The sequence below is a fragment of the Petaurus breviceps genome, unplaced genomic scaffold (assembly GCF_028583685.1).
Source record: "Petaurus breviceps papuanus isolate PSGF00001 unplaced genomic scaffold, PetGlider_PUasm1.0 126, whole genome shotgun sequence".
Taxonomy (NCBI): Eukaryota; Metazoa; Chordata; class Mammalia; order Diprotodontia; family Petauridae; genus Petaurus; species Petaurus breviceps.
In genome coordinates this window covers 21,441,235-21,447,216 of record NW_027185655.1, presented here as the reverse complement: position 1 = coordinate 21,447,216, position 5,982 = coordinate 21,441,235, and the positions used below count along the sequence as shown (strand labels likewise).

The following is a 5,982-nucleotide window of genomic DNA, read 5'->3' as shown; positions in this document are numbered from 1 at the left end:
GACAACCTCACCTCACTTAAAATAAAGCTCTGTGAGTCAATCATAGGGTGAAAAGTCCTTTAAACTATAGTGACATTGGACAAGAATTATGTTCAGATAGTTCAAGGAAATGCTTTATTCCAACTGTTCTTACTATACCATTTTAGTAAGTACCCTTTTCTAAAAGTTCTTAGTGTGGCTGAACAAGTTATGATATATGAATGTGAAGGAATACTAGTGTGATGTAAGAAATGATGAAAGAGATGATTTCAGAAAAAACTAGGAAGATCTATATGAACTGATGCAAAGTGAAGTGTGTAGAACCAGAAGAATAATGTATACAGTAACAAAAAAAAATACTGTAAGGAAAATTAACTGTGAAAGATTTAGTAGCTCTGATCAATATAGTAAGCCACCATAAGTTCAAAGAATTCATGATATAAGATGCTATTCACCCCCATATAGAGAACTGATAGACTCAGAGTATAGGTTGAAGTATTTTTTTTTTGCCTGTTTTTTTCTTTCCAGAACATGGTTTATGTGGAGATGTTTTGCATGACTATAAATAGATTACATATGTATAATATTTTATATCTATATACACATATATCTATATATACTGGTTATCATATTGCTTGCCTTCTCAATGGGTGGAGGAGGTAGAAAGAGAATATAGAACTAAAAATAAAAATTAAATTAATTTTTTTTAAGTTACTTAATACTGGCTGCCTGATTCTCAACTGATAAACTTGAGGAAAGATACACTAGTGAGGGTGCAAGTCAATAGCTATTAGAGGATCACTTCTGACTCCTCAGGGGCACCCCCTAGAAACTTGAAGGGGGAGTTATAGCTTTCCTCTGTGACCCAAGACTCGTCTGTGACAGTGGGAGTTAAGGACTCAGAGCTTCTATGGGTTACATAAGTAAATTTGGAAAATGTCTACAAAGAGACAATAATCCAGGGATGAAAGGCAAGACTCAAAGTAAAAGAAATTTGGGTTAAATAAATAGAAATAAAACCTATTTTTTTTTGTATTTCCAGGCAAGAGCAACTTCTTGGTACAGCAAAATCAAATAGAAAAATACTTAAACTGACATATCCTTTTAATTTTGTAAAAATTAAATTTATTTTCATTTCTGACAGGTACCCATGTTCAAGAACATTATAAAAGAAAAGAAAACAAACAAAACACTGATTTTAAATAATTGTGCAAGTAACTATGAATATTTTATTTTATTTTGCTTTTTGGAGGGCAATTGGGGTTAAGTGACTTGCCCAAGGTCACACAGCTAGTTTTTGTGTTAAGTGTCTGAGGTCGGAATTGAACTCAGGTCCTCCTGACTCCAGGGCCGGTGCTCTATTCACTGCATCACCTAGCCACCCCTAACTGTGAATATTTTATAGTTTGGGTTTTTTTTTTAAATATTACTTGAACAAGGTGATAACAAAATCATCCTGCCTATTTCCTTGACCCCTTCTGAACTTCTTTTCTGTGTATTTATCAGTGTTTTGTTGTTTATTTATTTGCCTAGTTATATTTTATGCCCACACACACATATTGAGGGGGACGGCAAGGCAATTCGGGGTTAAGTGACTTGTCCAAGGTCATACAGCTAGTAAGTGTATCAAATGTCTGAAGGGCCAAATTTGAACTCAAGTCCTCCTTACTCCAGGGCGGATGCTCTACTCACTGCGCCACCTAGCTGCCCCTTAATGTATATATTTTTGTCTTAATTATGACCTCCTTTACATGCCTCACTTCATGTAAATTCTTCTACATTTCTCTGTATTTTTACATTTATTCTATTTCACATTGCAATAGTAAAATTTGTTCAGTGTTTCCCCAGTCACCAGAAATTTAGATGACTTCCAGTTTTTTTTTTATTATTACATATATCGCTGCTAGAATTTTTTTTCTTCCATTAAGAATGCCCTTAGGTGGGGGCGGCTAGGTGACACAGTAAGTAGAGCACCGGACCTGGAGTCAGGAGGACCTAAGTTCAAATCCAGCCTCAGACACTTAACACAAAAACTAGCTGTGTGACCTTGGGCAAGTCACTTACCCCCAATTGCCCTCCAAAAAGCAAAAAAAAAAAAAAGTAATAATAAGAATGTCCTTAGAGTATAGTCCTAGTAGTCAGAGCACTGGGGAAACAGGTATAAAGGCTTGTGTGGAATACTTTCTATAAGATGGTGGAATACTATGAATAATAAGGAAAACAACATTTTGATCAATGTGATGACCAGTCATGATAGTCTGATGGTGAAAGTCACGTCTTTGTTTCAGAAAAGAACAGTTGTGACCCAAAGGTGTGAAGTGAGATATACATTGTCAAACATGGTCAATATGTTCAATTGGTTTGCTTAAATACATTTATCTTTGTTACAAGGGAATATTCCGGGTGATGTCTGTGATCAGTTAAAGAAAAATCACTAGAACTTGAATTTTTTTTTCAAAAGCCCTAAACATTGTATAATTATAATGACTAAACTTGGTCCCAAAGGAGAGGTGAGCAAATACACCTTCTCCCTTCTTGGAAGAGGAGGGGGGACTATGGATATTGAAAACTATATGTACTGTCAGATTCAGTTGATTAGTTTTACTGAATTACTTTTTTCTCTTTTCTTTTTTACTCTTTGTTACATGGGATAGCTTGATGGGTAAGGCAGAAGGGAGGGGTATTTTCTGAAAAAGGTGACATAAAAATGAAAGATAATTAAAAAAACTTTTTTGGAAGCAAAACCAAAAGGAAATTCAAATTGAAGTATCAACACACAGGATCAAAGTAACAGGTGCCCAGTAGTGGAGGGCAGGGGAAATGGACCAGATAGATGCTGTGTCTGTCTGTTGGCCTACCAAAGTGCAGGGGCCAGACAATACAGAAAGATTTGAAGAACTAATGGTGTCAGTTCAGCCTGGCATAAAATTGCCTATAAAATGGGATGGACCAACAAGCAACTTATTTTAAGAGAAAAGACAGAGGGGAAATGTGGGTGATGGCACCAGAGTGTCTGTTCATTCTCTTCTTGAGTTGCTTGAACAGGACTGAGAGAGCTAGGTGAATGCTACCCTGTAAAGACCAGCATCCCTTATGATTGATGGTATTTGAGACAAGCTTAAATAGAAAATTAGGAGCATCTGGAATTAGCAAGGACTTAGGCGATGGGACCTCATGGGTGGCTAACTCTTTTCTTTCTCTCAATCAGCTAGAGAAAGGTGACTGAATCTAGGCACCTGAATTGTGTTCTGTTTTGTTTTGTTTTCAGGGTTCATCTCTGGAAAAGTCAGAAGGAGTACAAGGAAAGAAGCTGGCAATATCAAAAGCAAAACTCTTTTCTATAACAAAAAGGTAGTTAAACATCAGGGAAGTATGAGAATAAATAGTATAACATAAAATATAGCATAATAAAATAGTATAAAAAAGAAATAGTATAAAACCCTCCAGAAATATAACCTCTTTCACTTAGTAGTATTGTCTTGAAATTGATAAAAAATTAAGATAGATTTAACTCCATATAAGTAACATCAAGAATAATTAGAAGATGATGTGAGGTGATAAATAAAAATGATTACTTCCAGAAATAAAGTAAATTATTTTAATTCTGTCATTAAAATTTAAAAATTACAGAATAGATCAAGAAATAAAATCCATTAAGATGCTGCTTACAGAAAACACATTTAATGCAAAAACTTTTATCTTCAAGTTAAATAAGTCTAAATATAGTACTAATGATAACTGATTATGTGGAAATCAAACTAGAAAACATAGGAAGAGATAAACAAGAGTAACTTATGTAATGATGAAAGGACAATTGGATTAGAAATATATAATTCCTAATTTATATGCATGAAATAGTCCTACAATTAAATTTATGGAACAAATATGACAGAAGTAATTGACCGAATATAATAATAGAGAAGAATTTTAATACTCCATTATCAGAATATGATAAATCAAATAAAAGATAATAAGGGGATTTGAACTACAAATTGCTTAATAAGTTGGAAATTACAAGCATATGTAGAGAACTAAATGGGAGAAGTAGAGGAGATATATACATGCATATATATATAGACATATATATATATAGAGAGAGAGATTCTCTTTAAATATTCATGGAGTGCACAATAATTAATCATGAGATCATAGGATAATCCTATATAAATTCCAAAAAGTCAGAAATAATATACATTGTATTATCAGATGACAATTCAATTAAGCTATAACAACATAAGTAAAAGCATATGGAAACTTAAAAACAATCTATTATATTACAATTGTATTAAAGAAAAACATCTAGAAGACTATCAGAATGCTTAAAAGACAATGACAACAAAAATGCCACATTAAATCTATGGGATGCAGGCAAAGCAGTTCTTGTAGGCAAATTCACGTCTGAATTCAATGAATAAGAGATAAAAGGAGAAAATAATTAATCTTGCCTCTAAAGACACTAGAAAAGGAACAAAGAAATAGGCCAAAGGAAAGAAAGAAATGCAATATTAAGACAGAAATGAATAGAACAGAAGATGAAAGCACAATTAACTTGATAAATAAAACCAGGTCATTTTTTGAAAAGATCAATGAAACAGATAAAGTGTTAGCAAACAATTTTTTAAAAGAAAGAGAAAATGCAAATTAGAACATTACAAATGAAAAAGAAGATGCTGTGAAAAGGACAAAAGAATTTAAGAACATCATGAGGGAATACTATAAACAGCAATTGCCTAAGAAATTTAAGAACTTAAAGGAAATAGGTGATTATCTATAAAAATATAAATAATCTGAAACTGACACAGCAGGAAATTAATAATTTAAATAGAACAATCTGGGAGGAAGAAATAAGACAACTCATCAATTAATTATCCCACCAAAAAAAAAAATCCATCTGGCACAGATGGATTCGCAAGTTAATTCTTTTAAATCTTTCAAGAATGAAAAATCAAAATAATAGATAGATTTATTCATAAATACAGAAAAAAAGATGGAATGTTGCCTGGACCTTCTCTAGTCCCTGTTATCTCCTCTGCCAAGGACATGTTTAGCTAGTAATAAATTTCTATTCCTCAAGATGAAAATTTTCCTTTGTACCATGGCCCATGGTCTAAAGTGGAATTCTGTCTTAAAGGAACATTGCTTTTTTTCTCCTCCTCTGGAGAAAGCATCAGTACAGGTTAGTGATGTTCTCCAAGTCACAGGGATGAGCAAGGATTTTGCACTCTCAGTTTTGGAAGAGAAAAGAGAGGGCTGCAGATGAGGAAAGAAACAGGGGGCATGACATAGAGGTGCCTAGCTGTCACAGGTGGTATTTGAGTAGCTGCCTGTGATCCTGCTGAGGTTATCACCATCGCTTCTGCTTACTGGGACAGTGAGGAGGGCTGTGTCTGAAATGGACAGATCCTGGGGGACCTTTTCTCTTCAGGGATCTGATAAAGTTGGTGAGGTACCTGATTCCAGTTTCTTCTCTCCCTCCCCCATTCTTGCTTCCTGAGAGGGCTGATGTTAAATCTAATTTTCTTTCCAGTTCTCTAAAGCTAAATTTATAACTTCTGCTTTAATTAGTATTCATGTCAGCTTGCCCTTATTTAGATATGGTAAATCGTTTGTATACTTTATCATTTATGATTGGAGAAGTGTAAAAAAAATATGAGCATGTCAGGGGAAGGGAAGGAGAAGGAAGGTGAAAGAGGAGAGAGACAGAGAAACAGAGGCAAAGACAGAGACACAGAGACAGAAAAAAACTGAGGGAAAGAGAGACAGAGACAGCCAGAGACAGATAGAGATAGAGACAGACAGAGGCTGAGACAGAGAGATGGAGAGAGAGAGAGAGAGAGAGAGAGAGAGAGAGAGAGAGAGAGAGAGAGAGAGAGAGAGAGAGACAGAGAGAGAGAGAGAGAGAGAGAGAGAGAGAGACAGAGACAGAGAGAGAGAGAGAGAGACAGAGACAGAGAGAGACAGAGAGAGAGAGACAGAGACAGAGAGAGACAGAGAGACAGAGAG

General features: G+C 34.8%; 1 long non-coding RNA gene across 4 annotated transcripts in view; it reads left to right on the top strand.

Annotated features, from left to right (window-relative positions):
* Positions 1-5,077: 5,077 nt before the first annotated feature.
* Positions 5,078-5,982, top strand: part of LOC138165896 (uncharacterized) — a 19,293-nt gene continuing 18,388 nt past the window's right edge. For all 4 annotated transcript variants that reach the window (XR_011169485.1, XR_011169484.1, XR_011169488.1 and 1 more), the window contains exon 1: positions 5,078-5,425. This is a non-coding gene — a long non-coding RNA (uncharacterized lncRNA). The remainder of the gene's footprint in view (positions 5,426-5,982) is intronic.